Consider the following 17,392-nt stretch of genomic DNA (forward strand, 5'->3'; position numbering starts at 1 on the left):
TGCTACATATATATCCAAAAATAAAATTTAACACTTAAGAAAACTGAAGTGATTGTTTAGAACTAATCATTTGTATCGATACCACTTTGTCACATAATAAACATCTACAAATTTCAGGTTCAATAAAGGGTATTTTTAAAACTATAATCAATCTCAATGTCCCTCATAACGACAAAATTGGAGTTGCTTAGCTCTATTGTGGACGGCTGGCATCATGCTTTCTGACAATTGACTCAAGTAACCAAACATTTTCTGTGATGAAAGTTTAGCTGTGTCTCTGCTCCACTTTCTACCAGTCTGCTAAAATACGCATGAGAGGATTCCAAGGTTTAAAGCATGTGTCCCAAGTATAATTATATTTGTTATTTAAGAAAAGGATGATAAGGCTGGGTGTGGTGGCGCACACCTGTAATCCCAGCTACTCGGGAGGCTGAGGCAGGAGAATCACTTGAAGCTGGGAGACAGAGGTTGCAGTGAGCCGAGACTGCCCCATTGCACTCCAGCCTGGGTGACAGGGTGAGACTGTCTCAAAAATCAAAAAGAAGGGAGTACTGACAGAGACGCCCCTGGCTCTGGTGCGGCCTGTGCTGTTTCAACATAGTTTGTCTCTCTTTTGCTTGAGTCTTTCTCCTGGTCTGTGTATGTGTGTATGTTTCTTAGTTTCCTCCAAGCCTCCACATCTGCTCCTTAGGCCTTTATCTCTCCATAATGCGTAATGAAAGAGGGACAACTGAACTCTATTGAGTTCCTTCAATGTGCCCAGGGACATTCAGTCTTGTGAAATCTTTCCATCTTCACTCCATTCAGGAGGAATTGTTATCATAAGCCCATGTTAAAGGTGAGCAGAAGTTCCAGTGTGATTGCTCACACCTGTAACCCCAGTACTTTGGGAGGCTGAGGCACAAGGATCTCTTGAGTCCAGGAGTTCGGCGCCAGCCTGGGCAACATGGTGAGATCCCATGGCTACAAAAAGTATAAAACATTAGCTAAGTGTTGTAGCACATGCCTGTAGTCCCAGCTATTCAGGAGGCTGAGACAAGAGAAATGCTTGACCTCAGGAGGCTGAGGCTGCAATGAGCTGTGATGGTGCCACTGCACTCCGACCTGGGCAACACAGTGAGATCCGGCCTCAGAAAAAAGAAAAGGATGAACAGATAAAGGCAAAGGGAGTCTGTTCGAAGCTATCCTGCTATTAGGGACATGGTAAAAATTTAGATTTTGTGTCTGTCTGTCTAAATCCCAGCTGACTAAGTGAATCAATTCTTCTCCCATGTTTTCCATGTTGTGTCTCTGATATTGGACTTAAAAAACCCACTGTAGGGGGACATTGGTGTGAACTTCAGCAAACAGAGCATGCTTCCCAAGTTCAAATACAAACCAATGTGTATCAGTCACCCATCAATTTACCTCATCCTCTCAGCCTACTTCCACAATCAGCTTTCATAACTTAAACAGTTAAATGTATTATGAAGTAGAAAAAAAAAATAACACCAAACCAGTTTAAAAGATCAGACTGTTACTCAACATCAGATTGCCCCAGCCAGTGGGTATATTCTTCCTTAAGATTTCTAACCACTGCGTGAAGAGCTCCTTCCTTTCAGTTTCATTAAACTTGCATCCCTTTTGTTCAAAGGTATGTTTTCTTATTGCTGATGTCTGGGATTTGGCAAACTTGAACACAGACATTCAGGTTTACTGTCTTTTACAATGTGTGGGCCTGGAGCACATTCCCTGGGCTTTCCAGATCAAAGCATGTCTAGGCCTCTTGCCCTGTCTGGAGACATCAGGTAGTTTTCCTGAAATGAAACTACCTAGGTTTGCATGCTAGTTCTGGATTTGAATGGACTATGGCTCTGTATTAGTCCATTTTCATGCTGCTGATAAAGACTTATGTGAGACTAATTTATAAGGAAAAAGAGGTTTAATTGACTCACAGTTCCACATAGCTGGGAGACCTCACAATCATGGCAGAAGGCAAAAGGCACATCACACAAGGTGGCAGACAAGAGAAGAGAGCTTGTACAGAGAAATTCCCCTTTTTAAAACCATCAGATCTCATGAGACTTATTCACTATCACCAGAATAGCATGGAAAAGACCCACACCTATGATTCCATTACTTCCCACCAGGCCCCTCCCACAACACATGGAAATTGTGGAAGCTATAATTCAAGATGAGATTTGGGTGGGGACACAGCCAAACCATATCAGGCTCTTTCTCCAGCATTTTCAATCTTTGTATCATGTCTGCCTTGTTTTCTGAAAACAAATAAACAACAACAACAACGAAACCATTCTCCAAAAGCCCCGTCTCAAGAAGGAATTCTTACTTGCTCAGATGCTCCTCTATCTGCCATACTGATTCTCTCTTTTCATAGTTCATGTATTAATATCCTCTCTTGGAACCCTGGAATGTAGCAGTGTCCTGGCTGGATGTCAGCTGTGTGTGAGGCCAGCTTGTAGACATAGGAGCTCTACTGTCACACAAGGCTCTATACCTAGGAGGGTCCTGGGCATAGTTTAATACTCACTTGGCTGTCACTGTCTAAAAAGTCTTACAAATCTTCGTTTTGCGCTGGACTCAAACTTGCCCACTAGTCTATAGCCATCACCCACTTCCGGGATGGTCACGATTCCCCACCTGGCTGTCCCTGTCTTGGGTTCTTTGCTGGCAAGTCTCTGGAATCCTCACACAGTCAGCCACTGCTCCTGAGCCTCCTTTGCCGCTGTTGTGTTCTGTTTGTTTCTCCGTTCTCCTGAAACAGTTTGGTATCACAGATCTCCTCTAACTCCCACGGCACTGCTGCTCCGCATCCCTCTCCTTTGCTTTGCCTAGCTTTGCCCTAAGGCAGTCCCCTGCTTCCATACTGGCCTTTTCTTTCTCTTTGTTCTCTTTTTGGAGTTCACATTACTCCTGAAGCTGCATCTCTCACCTCGATGTGACTGACTTTTTAAAAAACTGTGTTTTCCACAACTTTTCTTTCCACCACGTTAACCCTAAAGTTCCAGGTGCCGATTTGCTTTAACTCAACTCTCCCCAGCAAATCCAACTCGGCAGATAGAAAATCCTACTCATCACTGCCCTCTTTAAACTGGTGCTTTCTACAAATTTATTTCTTTGATTAGTGAAACTGTCATTGTATGTGAGACCCACACTTCGGTATAATTTCCGAAGTACTTCTCGTGGTTACTTCTCTCATCCAATCTATCGTTTAGTCAGCACACATTAACTTTCTTTTTTTATAAGGGGATAACATATAGCGTTTATTAAAGGAATGATAAATAGCATGGATTACATCCACTGTTTATCACTTAAGAAGTATATGTTATGCCTATCCTATGTCAGTCACTGTCACGATACAAATATGAATAAAGCATTTTACAAATGTCTCAAGCATACATTAACTCTTACAGAAAGCCCATTGTTGCAAACCTCCCAAAGCCAAGTTCATCGCATCCACAGCTACATCGTGCTTTTTGGTTACGTCTGAGCCTCCAGTGGTTAGAGTTAGCAAAGGCTCTTAGGTTTTCCTCTCATAACCTCAGATGGCATATCATAATGAAAATAAGCCTCGGACTGAATTCTGACACATAAGCACTTATTATTAAGTAGGCACAAGTGGCATCCAACAACCTGTTGTGTTGGAGGCATGAAGCTCAGCTCTCCGTCCTTTCCAACACTGCTTTGTGTGAAATATTCACTTGGTGCTGATGTGACAATATTCTAGCAGCACCATTCAGCTGACATTCTAGTTCAAGTCAGGTGACAAAAATCCTTCCAGAATCAGCTAAAAACAGTCAGGCTTGGAACCCTAAGCTGAGGAGCCTATTTCAGAGGATGCCAGCAATTAGGCTCACTGGATTTTTCTTCCTTGTTCACAGAAGAGCAGGATTGACTGCATAATACTTCAAGCCAGTCCACATATATTTCTTCATCAGTTTTATATAGGAAGTATTTTAATAATGTATTAAGGACGGATGAGCCACCAGCCAAACAATAAAAAGGCTGATAAACAATAAACAGGCTAATGCCTTGAAAGTAAGCCACATCAATGGTGCTTCCATTTCAAAACCAATTTCACCCAGAATAACCAGAACTGTGGGATCAATGTTCCTTTGTTTTCCTGTTCACACTCACCTATTGTACCCTCATGTGTTCCCAAAAAAAATGTATGCATATTGCTTAACTTTTTACAATTTTGTATTTTGTAAAAATTTTAGAGTTACATAAAAGTTACAAAAATCATACAGTTTCCATACATCTTTCAGTTTTCCCTAATATTTATACCCTAAACACATAATAAATGAACAGAGCTAATTTCATCAGTGCCATTGTGTTAACCCTCCTACACACTTTGTTCTGATTTTTCCTAGTTTTCCTAATTTGTTTTTTCTGTTCCAGGATCTAATCTGGGCTTTTTTTACTTTGCATTCAATTTTCATGTCTCCTAGTCACTTTTAAAATGCTCCAAGACAGTTCCTCAGTTTTCCCTTGTATCTCATGAGTGTAGCTTTTTAAAGAGTACTTGTCAAGTCATTTTACAAAATATACTCTGATACAGTTTGGTCTGATATTGAGAACACAGACATACACACACACACACGTTCACACACACGTACACACACATACACACACACACACACACACACACACATATATATATATATATATATGTATATATATAGTAAGAATATCATGCAAGTAACGTATTCATTTAGGTGTATCACATCAAGGAGTTCGAGATATCTAAATGTCATACTACTGGTGCTGTTAACCTCAATTACTTGGTTGAGATGTTATCTGCCATGTTTCTCTCATTTAAAATTACTTTGTTTTGTAACTAATGTAGGTCCTAAAGGAGATTATTTGACATTATTGAAACACCTTCTTTTAACTTTTAATTTTTGTGAGTATATAGGTGTATATATTTATGGGTATATAGACTATGCCTGTATCAAATATCATGTACCCCACAAATATATATATATATATATATATATATATACATATATATATATAATGCATATTTTAGTTTTAATTATTTTAAACTTAAATATATGTTGAATGTGGTCTTTGGGACTTACTGTTTTCACCTACAGTAAGTTATTAATATTTCTCCACATTGTTACATGTGGCAGTACTTTACTCTATTTTATATCTATGTATTCATTCATTTTCTAGTTAATGGGCAAATTTAGGTTACTCTTGATTTTGCTGCAAACATTCTTGCACAAATCTTTTGTTACATATATATATGTATATATATGAAAGTTTTTCTTCAGTATAAATTGAGTTGTGGATATACTGGGCTAACAGGATAAATGAAGGTTTAAGAGAAAATGTCAAATTGTCTTCCATCATGGTTGCAAACATGGATTCTCTTTCCAGCAATGTAAAAGAGTTGTTTTGTGACACATATTTCTCCATCATTTGGTGTTGTCCATTTTAAAATTATTGCCAAGTATATGGTATGAAAAAAAATCTCAGTGTTGCCTTGATTTGCATTACTATGATGCTATACAAATCAAGTATTTATTATAGACTATGAAATATGTGTTTAACTTTTGACTATTTTTCTCTTGGGCTAGGTTCTTAATGATTTTAAAGAGGTTTACACATGTTTGACATGACTCTGTATAACTTAAACACTATCAATTTCACCAATAAAAAAACCATCCACCTTTTCATAGTAGCCATTATGTTATTTAACAAACCATCTGACTATCATGGGAGTTTAAGCACAGCAGAAGGGCTTGCGGTGGCCTCCCCAGGAATACCAGCCTGACTTGAGTTCATATCCTCAGTTGGCGTCTATTAAACATTTAGCTAAGTGCCCCTTGGCTATAGTTAATTGGCTTAATTTGTATAGCATGTTTACATATACACATTCACATGTACAAACACACACAACATACAACACACCGCCTAAAATGAATGACAATACAACACTCACCTTTTCTGATCCCACTGACACCACCCTGCAGCCCCTCACCAACACTTTTGCTGATTTCCACTGGGCTCCTGCTTCCAGCCTCTTTTGTTCTCAGTGCAGCCTGTGCACCGACCCCAGACTCCCCTCTTCATTATCTGCTAGTACAAATGAAGTCAGAATGCTTCAGTCCTGCCCAGCCCTCGCCTTCCGTCCCAGGCATCCCTGCTCCTGCCTCCCACAGGCATGAAGCCTCAGGGTCTCATGCCTGAGTCAAATCTCCAGCTACTCACAAGTATCCTTTGCAGCTTTGACATCCATAACTGTCCCAGCCTGAGCACTTGGAAGATGCATGACATGTAAGTCAATCACATATCCTGATGAGAGCTTGTTTTGTTTTTTTTTCTTCCATAAAAGAAGGACAATCCCAGTGACTATCTCAAAGGCACATAGGGTCTGTGGGAGGATGAAGTGAGGTAATGTTTTTTCAATGTTCAGTACAATGCCGGCAAAGTAACAATCAACAAATGTTTGTTGGTTTTTTGTGCCTATTATTATTAATATTGCACTTCAGGCCAGGCACAGTGGCTCATACCTATAAACCCAGCACTTTGGGAGGCTGAGGCAGATAGATCACCTGAGGTGGGGAGTTCGAGACCAACCTGACCAACATGGAGAAACCGCATCTCTAAAAAACAAACAAACAAAAAACAATGAAATTAGCCAGGCGTGGTGGTGCATGCCTGTAATCCCAGGTACTTGGGAGGCTGAGGCAGGAGAATTGCTTGAATCCGGGAGGCAGAAGTTGTGGTGGGCTGAGATCATTCCATTGCACTCCAGCCTGGGCAACAAGAGTGAAACTTGTTCAGAGACAGGGAGAAAAAGAGAGAGAGAGAGAGAGAGAAAATCTGTACTTTGAGTGACCTAGGAAAACTGAAGGCTTATATATATATATATACTAGTTCAGCCAAACTGAGCATCCTGTTATTCCCCAAATATTAAGATGGGGATTCACTTGGCCACCCCCCCTTAGCATCTCCATAAAGACATCTTACTTAGCTGTGTCTGTGATGGGAGAGAATGCTATAATCTTAAGAATCCCTAAGCATTTTGCTAACACTTATTTTATAACACTTATTCCTAGCAGTTTCTTTTACAAACAGATTCATCTCTCTGTTGTCTATGTGCTGTCTGAGAGAAAGAACTATTATATTAGTCATCTCTTTTACCAGGATCTGGGGCCAGGCCTAGAACAGAACAGGTGTTCAGGAAATCTACGTTGTGTGAATGTCTTCCTTCTCTTCTTTTTTTATTTTCTTTTTTTCCTAATCCAAAAAGAAAAAAAGAAAAGAAAAAAAAATTTTTAAATCCTCCCATGGAAAAATTCTTATAAGAAAGTTACTTTTATCTCTAACCCTTATAAAACTTCATGATGTCCAGTCTAGAAACCTTATAGTTTTTTAAAAAAAGAAAAAGCCCAAATAATGATTCATGCCTGTTTCAGTGAATAGGATAGCACAATTCTTACTATTTTTCTTTTCTTTTTTTATTATCTAAACCCATAAATGTCAGGGACTCTCTTATGCTCCTTAAAAATTGCCCCCGACCCAGGTACAATGTATCCCTCATCTACACGAACTGGGCATGGGTATCTTGGCATCTTGTCTGCCTCTTCATTTCTCCTCTGCCACAAGACATCTGAACCTCACCTTTCTCTTCATCCAAAGCCTTCAGTTTTCCTAGGTCACTCAAGGTACAGATTCCCTGAGAGTTTAGTTCCTATTCTGCCTGGCTGCTTTTATGGACAGAATGTTCCCAGCCTTGATTGTGCTTTCTTGCTTTGAAATTCCAAGGAGGAAAACAAATGAAACAGATGATCCTTCAATACTCTCCTGTGGTCAGAGTTGCAGTGGGGAGGGGAAGAGACCCTTACGTGAATACACTCTTGCTGCTGTGGTTCTGTAACATTATCATGCATTCATATTATGTCCAGGGATAGACCATATTCGTAAATATAAATTATTCTGCAAGTCCAATTTTAATGTCTTTAAATATTACCTTTTCCATCATCCTTTCCTGGCCTGAAACAAACCAAGGAGTACAAGCTGCCATGTTCTGTCTTATGTTATTAACAATCACAATAATTATATCATTTCATTAATTTCATAGCTAGAAGAGTCCGATCAATGAACTGTGCTTATATTCGTGGTCCTAGAGCTCACATCCATCTGCAACACATGCTCAGATATGACAGACCACACACATTCACATAGGTGAGGCTTTTCCTCAACATCCTAGCACAACCCTTCATTTATTCCTATGTTTCAAAAAACATGTACCAGAGAAGAAAAAAAATAGATAACATCTATTATCTATTTGTAAAAGTCTATTCTGTTAAGGGTAAAAAGAGGAGGCAGGGTGATGAAGAGGGAGTAACTATATTCAAATGATGTTATGATTATGTCATAATCATATTCTTGGAGCTCATTACTCAAGAGTTCCAATCTACCTCTGCTCCGTGATTGTGTGTGTGAGGATCCTGTGCAAGAGAGAGGAACTGCTTCAGGTATTTGGAACACAAATAAGTTGTGTTCAAGGAAGTAGATGCTCATAAATACAAGGAAGTAGATGCTCATAAAATCATTGGACAGATCAAGGAACAGGCGTGAGGGAGCTGCTGCTGAGCTATTCACAGGACTATAGAGAAGGAGACAGAGGAGAGGAGGCTGCCGCTGACTCCACTGGCTCTGCTGGCTCCCTGGAACTCGACATCTGAACTCAAGAAGCACTCCCATGAGACCCGCCTCCTTGCTTGCAGAAGCTGAAGGAGGTGGCCCGCAGTTGCTACTCCAGATCTGCCTTCCAAATCTTCCACAGGGTTTTCTGACTGTGGCAGGCAATTCTCAGTCAAATCTCCAGCTACTCACAAGAATCCTTTGCAGCTTCCTGACTTCTCCCAACAGAGGAGGTGAAATGGGGTGAGAGAGCCAAGCCAACATGTAGTAAAATGAATTGTTTCCCTGTCGTGCAGGGCAGTATTTAAGCTCACACTCTTCTCTACCAGTCCCATCACTCAGACTGTTCCTTCTGGAGCAATTCTGTTAATATCTGAGCCTTGGTTTTTGTAGCAGCAAGGTACTGTCCTTGTCCATTTGTTGGAAGTATTGAATATAATGCATACACAGGACTAGTATAGTGCCTGAAACAAGGTAGGCACTTGATAAATTGAAAGTCTTACTGCCCTCCCTCAAGAATGATACAGTGTAAATATCAATCAATTACAAACATTGACCAAACGCCAGCTATGTCCTTGGATGCTTCTATGACCCCATCCCAGTTAATCATCATAACAACCCCATGGTGTGCATCTTGAAACATCCATGTGGTTGATAAGGAACCAAGGGTCAGAGAGAACATGCAGCTGATCCAAGGTGAAGGCAGGGTTCCTTCTCTTGCCTCCCCACCCAATCCTAACACACACATACCATCTGAATAAAACGCCATGTATTTTTCTTATGCCACTATAGAAGGGCTAACTTTTCTTTTTTTGTTTTGTTTTTGAGACTGAGTCTTGCTCTGTCACCCAGGCTGGAGTTTGGAGTGCAGTGGCACAATATTGGCTCACTGCAACCTCCACCTCCTGGGCTCAAGTGATTCTCCTGCCTCAGCCTCCCGAGTAGCTGAGATTACAGGCATGCGCCACCATGCCTGGCTAATTGTTGTATTATTAGTAGAGATAGGGTTTCTCCATGTTGGCCAGGCTGTTTTTACCATGTTGGCCTCACCCTACCAAAGTGCTAGGATTACAGGCATGAGCCACCACGCCTGGCCACAAGGGCTAATACTAACGTCAGATTCTTCTGCTCTCTCCCCTCCTTATGACTTGTAGAAATGGAGAAAATGTGGAATCTGTGATCACTGCCCTACTGTCTGTACATTTTCACCTCACTCTCCATTCTTGATCTCTTTGCAGCTTTATACTAAACTATTTCAGTTGTTTGCATGGACAGAGAATCTTCCAGCTGTGTCATTCTTCCTTCTCTCCCAACCTCCCCGCCCTGGGGAACTCATTCATTCATGGAGGGGGCACATTCTACTAGTGTCCACTGAGCTAGGTGCCCTGATAAAGACTCTGAGATGAACAAAGCTTATACCTTCCCCTCAAATGCACATGCAGTCCTGTGTGGGAAGAAAGGATGTGCACCCAAGGGACTGCAGTGACATTTGAGAAAACATTATTAAAATGCTTGACCTCAGACTGCAGAACTCTGAAGAGCATGTGTGAATCTACCTCATGACGGGGGAGAGGAGGCAGGATCGGGGAGACTTCACACAGAAAGTAAGTTTTATAACAGCTTTATTGAAGTGTGATTGATGTACAAAAGCTGCATGTATTTAATGTGGACAGTTTAAATCGGATGAGTTTGAATATATGTAAACACCTGTAATATCATCACCAAAATTGAGGTAATAGACATAGCCAACACCTCCCACAGATGCCTGTGTCCCTGCTGTTTTGTGTTTGTGGTAAGGACATGTAACATGATATCTGCTCTGTTAACAAATTTTGAGTTCACAATACTGTGTTAACTTAAGGCATTGTACTGTGTAGAGCAGTATAGATCTCTAGAACTTACTCATCTTCCATAACTAAAACTTTATATTCACGAAACAATTCATTTCCTCCACCCAGCCCCCCACCCCAGCTCCTGACAACCACTACTGTATTCTCTATTTCTATGAATTTGACTGTTTTGTCTTTGTTTTGTTTTACTTATTTCGAGATAGGGTCTCACTCTGTTGCCCAGGATGGTGTGCAGTAGGGCAATCATGGCTCACTGCAGCTTCCACCTCCTGGGCTTAAGTGATCCTCCCACCTCAGCCTCCCAAGTAGCTGTGACTATAGGCACATGCCATCATGCCAGGCTAATTTTTTTTAATTATTTTTTTGTGAAGACAGAATCTCACTATGTTGCCCAATCTTGTCTTGAACTCCTGGGCTCAAGCTATCCTTCCACTTTGGCCTCTCAAAGTGCTGGGATGACAGGTATAAGCCCCTGTGCCTGGTCCAAGAGTTTGACTGTTTAGATTCCTCATATAAATGTAATCATGCATTGTTTGTACTTCTGTTCTTGGCTTATTTTACTTAACGAATTGTTTCACAGTTTCATCCATGCTGTTGTAAATGGCAAGATCTCTTTCTTTTTTAAGACTGAGTAATATTCTATTGCATAGATGCAGCACATCTTCTTTACTCACTCCTTTGTAGATGATGAACATGGAAATGCAGATATCTCTTTGGGATCCTGATTTCAATTCTTTAGGAAATGTACCCAGAAGTGAAATCACTATGTCACATGGTAAACCTCAACTTTGATGAACGATCTATTTGACCAAGTGGAAAGAAAAGCATGGGATTCCTGAAGCTTAGGATGGAGTCCTAAAGAGGCCCTCTGTCTTTGCAGCTTCACCTTAGTAAACCCTGCTGACACCACGTGGGTGATGTCTGGACATCATTGGGTTACTACATTTTGAGAGCGAATAGGGGTATGCTGAAAAATTTCAAATGACTTGTGTCTCTTAAGTCCTGGAAGTGCTAACCCATTGCTATTGGAGGAACAGAAATGCCATCTGGCCCCAGATACGACAGACACAATGACAACACTCAGGGGGAGTGAAAGCATAAACAGGAACTGTGGCCAGAAGACCCTGGCTTGGAGAATGGTGAGTCCTTGGATGCTCTGTCTGATTAATGGGTGGGCTGGGATAAGGGTAGGGAGGAGAAGAGGCTGGAGGGGTAAGAAAGAGGCAGCAATGGGGACAGGCCCTAGGAGAGGCATGTTGGGCCCATGCCACAGAGTCCTTGAATGTCATGATAAGATGTCCAGGCCCCTCATCTCAGATACAGTGGGAGGCTCTTTGCCTGTCTTCAGTGGCACTCCACAAGGCAACTTTCTCCAGCCACTACCAGCCCCTGGGAGGTTCTGCTGCCATTACTGGCAATACCACTCTGCTTTGTGTCTCTGTCTCTCTGTCTCTCTGTCTGTCTGTCTGTCTGTCTGTCTCTCTCTCTCTCTGTCTCCCCCCCACCCCCCGCCCACACACATGCACACAAAATTATTTGACATTTTTCCGTGAATCTGTAATGGCTGTCTCCATAGATACTATGTCTAGGTTAAGAAACTGCACCTGACTTAGTTATTTCTTATTTTTCTCACCATGCATGTGTCATATGTAATTTTTAAAAATAAGGAAAAAGAAGACAGCTGTAAAATTACTATGTAAAGTATGACTTTGCGACTTCTTGGTGTACCTGGTCACAGCATTACATGACTCCATGGGCAGGAACCTAAATATGCATGAAGCCATAGACCACAGGTCATCATTCCCTAGGATCTGCTAACTCTTCCCTGCCCACTGGACAGCAGAAATGCCTGCCAACCTAGTGGCAGGTAACAAGCAGACATGCCACGCTGAAGACCCAGCCGGCAGAGAGCCTTCACTTCCTTTTGCAAAGGCAGGACTCACGGCCAATGTGTCCATGCACACCAAGTTTGAGAGCTTCCACGAGACTCCTCTGTTGGGGAAAATACTCATCGGGTTTTTCAGAATTCTCTATGCACCCCCAGCATAGCAGTCAGGGGAGAAATGGGAAATGTCCTCCGCACCTTGGAGCCCAGCTCTTGCCAAGAAGCGTTCCAAAGTCATTTAGCTGGCTCTGCTCTCCCAGTACAATTATTCAGGCCCTGGAGAAGAATAGAAATGATGTGTCTGCTGCCACTCCCTTCCCAGCAGGGGGTGGCTGGCTCTGAAACCTCCCCAGGCTGAGGAGGATGACCAGAGGAGAATCTGCGTAGGACAACTCTGCCCCAGCCCTGGACGCCCATGCTCCAGCCAACACCTCCCAAGTGGACCTGTCCTGCCACCCAGCTGCTGGTGCTTCTTCCTATATGTTAAGTCTGAGCATCTAACTGGTCTCTAAGAAGGGAAAATCAGAACTTTTACTATAATCTCTATTCAGGCTGTCTAAAACAGATGGGTCTGGTGTGCTACTGAGGAGGTGGTCCACCTGGTAGGACCTGAATGTAGGGTGAAGAAAAAGGGCATCACATGGAGATTCATGAAGATACCAAAAAAGCAGAGTCAGTGGGGCCAGGGAGTGAGCAGAACTAAGAACTGAGCTCCCAGGGAAAAGCTAAATTCACCTTACCCAAGAAGAAAGTCTTAATGAGTTGCTAACATCAAGGGACTAGAGACAGATATGAAGACAGAGCACTAAACCAGGGTGTTTTTAACAAAAATATGATCTGCAGTGGAGGGACATGGGTTTACATGAGCTTCGCTGGGTTCCCTGGCTAACAGCCCCCATAAAGATTACAGGGTGGCCACCTACAGTGTCTCCTTGTATTGCCACAGCTTTGGAGTGAGCATCTGGCCTTCCTTTACAACGTTTTTAGCTTCCCTGTCAATGCAAGAAATAAATATCACACAAAAAATGTAGAGGCCGGTTTCTCCAGGTGATAAACAAACCATTAATCTTCAGCCTAGAAACGCCTCAGATAAAGATACAATATGGGTGACTGCTCAGGGCTGGGCTGCTCTAACCACAGATGTAGCTCCAGATGGAGGTTTTGTGGACCATCTGCCCCCAAGCAAGGGAAGGCTGTCAGCATGGCCGGGTTTGGGCATGATATGAAGAAGCGTTCACTGGCCCAGACTTTGGTCCATAGAGTTTCTTTAGCTATCAGGCCCCAGCCTTCCATAGGGAAGGAGGCAGGTGTCCCCAGCACCTAATCTCTTGAGAGCCAGAAACTCTTTAAGCACCATCCAATAATGGCATAAACGTGTGTACAGAGTGAAGGATGAGGTGGGAGAGATTGTTAGTGGTACTCATGATGCACAAAACAGACTATCTAATTATGATAATCTCACCCAAAGTCCAAACTCCTAAACCAGCATGAAGGTTTGGGAAGACATGCAGAATCTCAGAGCCCACTGCCTGGTTTGATATTTGGTTTCACCGTCGTATGCCCATGAGACCCAGGGTTTATAACCCATACTTTGCCAAACCCACCTCAAATCCTACCTCTTCAGAAAACTACCCCTTATTATTCCTAGATGCTTTCCTGATCCCCTCCTCTTTTCAAGTCCTAACACTCTTGAGGTGTATCTTACAATTCAGGACTCGGTGAATTCTGTCTTAGGCTGTTCTAATTGTTCTAGAGGAGAAAGCCCTGTTACAAAAGGATTGCCAGCTACAGAAGAGTCCTTTCTCTCTTCTTCAGCAATGGGAACAGTTCAAAACACGTTGTATGTTCTCAAGAAGGCCTGTGGGTTGGCTGACCCATGTAGATGTAGGGTACACTGTAGCCAGAACGATTGTAATTCCATGGTACTAAATCATTCTCAAGGCTGAAATTACATGTAATGAAAGGATCTGCTCTGGCTCCAAAACAGAACTAAACACCTCCTCTTTCTATGGCCTGAGGCTATGAATGGCCTCGCCATCTGCTGTCCTCTAACACAAATCAGGAATCCAGATTTAATCATGATCTTTGATTCTTTCTTCCTTCCTTCTTCCTCAGCCCCTAAAAACAGTTGCCCCCCAAGCCTTATGAATTCTTACCACTTGGCATCTCTCAGATGGTGTTACATCTCTCCATCACTCCTGTGACTGCAGTCACACCCTCATCATTCCAGTGAGGTTTTGAGCACAACCTCATCCTGCCTTTTCATCTACTTCTGCACTGAGTGATTCATCAACCAAACTTCCAATCCATCATGCCTCTTAAAACTGTGTAGATTAAAGTCAAGCTGTTGCTTCCCACTGCTTCCAAGATTTGTTTAAATTACTTATCACAGTGTACAAGGTCCTTCATCATGAGCTCCTAGAGACACTTCTTATCTCAATACCCTTTGGCTGAGTCACGTTGACCAATTAGGAATTTCTTGAGGTCCATGCATTTTATGCAATAGTCCTTGCTCTGCAATACTCCACCACGTCCACACCTACTTCTCCGGGCTCTGTCTGTCCTTCAAATCTCCACTCGAGCATTTTCTCCTTGTGAAAGCATTCCCAGAGTAGGGGAACCTACATTCAAATAATTCTCTACTAACATTAAAGTACTTATTACCTTGTGTTGTCATTATGAATCTTATTGACTGCCTTGGCTGTTATTAAACTAAGACATTTGCCCCTTTTAGATCAGAAATTGTATCTCATTCATCTGTGACTACTCAGAGCTTAGCCCAGCGTCTGGCTCAATAAATGATTACCGGGTAAATAGATGAATAGAGAAAGAAAAGAACGAATATGACAATGAATGAATAAGTAACTGGGCAAAGGAATGAGGAAGTGAAAAATGAGTGACAGCGCAGCACAACCCTTTAGCCAGCTCTGTGGCTGGGTTTCCGTTGCATGTAAATACCGCAACCTTGGGCTTCTTCTCAGTGCCTGAATTAACCCCGGACAGCTTCATCTACTTCTTTACATTCATGGTCTCCTATGGGTTCTCACCTCTAATAATCTCTATTTCCAGGGAATTAGCTCATGAGTTTCAGACTCAAACGTGCACTTTCATAGTTGTATATCCCCATGTGGATGTTCCACAGACACTTAAAACTCAGAATGTCCCAAATTCATGAACTTTCTTCTATAACTCAGTTATTTGTGTTTCCTTTACCAATGAAAAGAATCATTTCTATAAGTGCAATCCTTATTTCTCCAACCTTCAAATGTCCACATTCTATCCAGCCCTAGTACGTCTACCTTATAAATATCTCATGCCATACCAGGCTCCCTCCAAAGGCACTGGCATTACTCTAGCCTGGGAAACAACTCAGGCCCTCCTGGATGATTCCCGTTGTCTCCTGGTCTCACTGCTTGTATTTTGCCCTGCTCAAATCTACTCTCCGCCCACCAGCAAGGCCACTATTTCACAATGAGCTTACCCCAGTGATTAAAACCCTTCAGTTGTTTTCCAGTGTCCTCTAGCTAAAGGCCAAACTCTTTTAAAAAGTTTACAGTGCCCTTCCTGATGTTTCACCACTCAGCCTTGAACCTGATAACTCACTGCCTCTGTCCCCATAATCTCTAATCATGTTAAACCGCTTTCGGCTCTTCAAAGACAAGCTGTTGTCTGGGGCTCCAGGCTGACTCACATATCGCTCTTTCATTGTGAAATACCCTCCCTCATTCTGCCTATACAGCCTGCACGCCCCTTGGCTCAGGTGATCTATCACTTTCTATAAGAAGCCTCCCCTGCCCACTGGCTTGGGGCCCCTCCCATGTGCTTCCTACACTTCCTCTTACACAGGAATAATAGCACTTATCACGTGATTGTAGTTTTCTGGTAATAGGTCTTTTCTACCACTCTGAGAACCATAACTTAACCATTAGATGAAGGATCAGGATAATGTGTGTGTTTGGAGGTGTTGGTCATCAAGCAACTTTCATGTGAGCCTTTTCCTTTGATGCAAGTGATTAATAAATTTTCAGTCTAACACTAAGTGCTCTGTGACGCACAGAGTCAAGGCAATTCTCTCATACCTTGAGACCCGTCTGTGCTACTTAAAGAATATGTATAGGACATTTAATGAATATTGAACACTTGACTAATGAACAGACACTTATCAAGGACCTGTAACATTTCAGAAATGGTGTTAAGATCCTAGGAGAATACAAAGATATTCCCCATCCATGAGAAGGGTAGGATCAGATTGAGAAGACACAGAAACACATAAAAATAATATTACTGTAGTGCAGAACACTGTCCCAGAGAATCTGTAAGAAAGACTTGCTTGGTGCTTGAAAATTCAAAAAGAAAAAAAAAGTGGCCAGGCTCAGTGGCTGATGCTTGTAATTCCAGCATATTGGAAAGCCGAGGCAAATAGAGTACTTGATCTCAGGAGCTCAAGACCGGCCAGGGCAACATGACAAAAACCTATCTCTATCAAAAACGTACAAAAATTAGTCAGGTGTAGCAGAGTACACCTGTAGTCCTAGCTGCCCAGGAGGCAGAAGGTGCAGTGAGCCAAGATCATGCCACTGCACATTAGCCTGTGCAACAGAGTCCTGTGTTGAAAGAAGCAAGCAAGGAAGGAAGGAAGGAGGGAAGGAGGGAAGGAGGGAAGGAGGGAGGGAGGGAGGAAGGAAGGAAAGGAAGGGCCAGTCACAGTGGCTCATACCCATAATCCCAGCACTTTGGGAGGCCGAGGCTGGCGGATCACGAGGTCAAGAGATCAAGACCATCCTGGCCAACATGGTGAAACACTGTCTCTCCTGAAAATACAAAAAATAAAAATAAAAAAACATCAGGTCTGGTGGTGCATGCCTATAGTCCCAGCTATTCCAGAGGCTGAGGCCAGAGAATTGCTTGAAACCAGAAAACAGAAGTTGCAGTGAGCTGGGATCGCCCCACTGCACTCCAGCCTGGTGATAGAGTGAGACTCTGTCTCAAAAAA

At 42.4% G+C, this 17,392-nt stretch overlaps 1 long non-coding RNA gene across 1 annotated transcript in view; it reads right to left on the reverse strand.

Moving 5' to 3' along the window:
- Positions 1-16,841, reverse strand: part of LOC119473202 — a 75,279-nt gene extending 58,438 nt beyond the window's left edge. Inside the window, exons 1-2 of the long non-coding RNA XR_005202407.1 lie at positions 14,556-16,841; positions 2,330-2,497 (exon numbers count right to left, since the gene is read on the reverse strand). This is a non-coding gene — a long non-coding RNA (uncharacterized LOC119473202). The remainder of the gene's footprint in view (positions 1-2,329; positions 2,498-14,555) is intronic.
- Positions 16,842-17,392: the final 551 nt, after the last annotated feature.

Source organism: Cebus imitator, unplaced genomic scaffold (assembly GCF_001604975.1).
Source record: "Cebus imitator isolate Cc_AM_T3 unplaced genomic scaffold, Cebus_imitator-1.0 Scaffold139, whole genome shotgun sequence".
NCBI lineage: Eukaryota > Metazoa > Chordata > Mammalia > Primates > Cebidae > Cebus > Cebus imitator.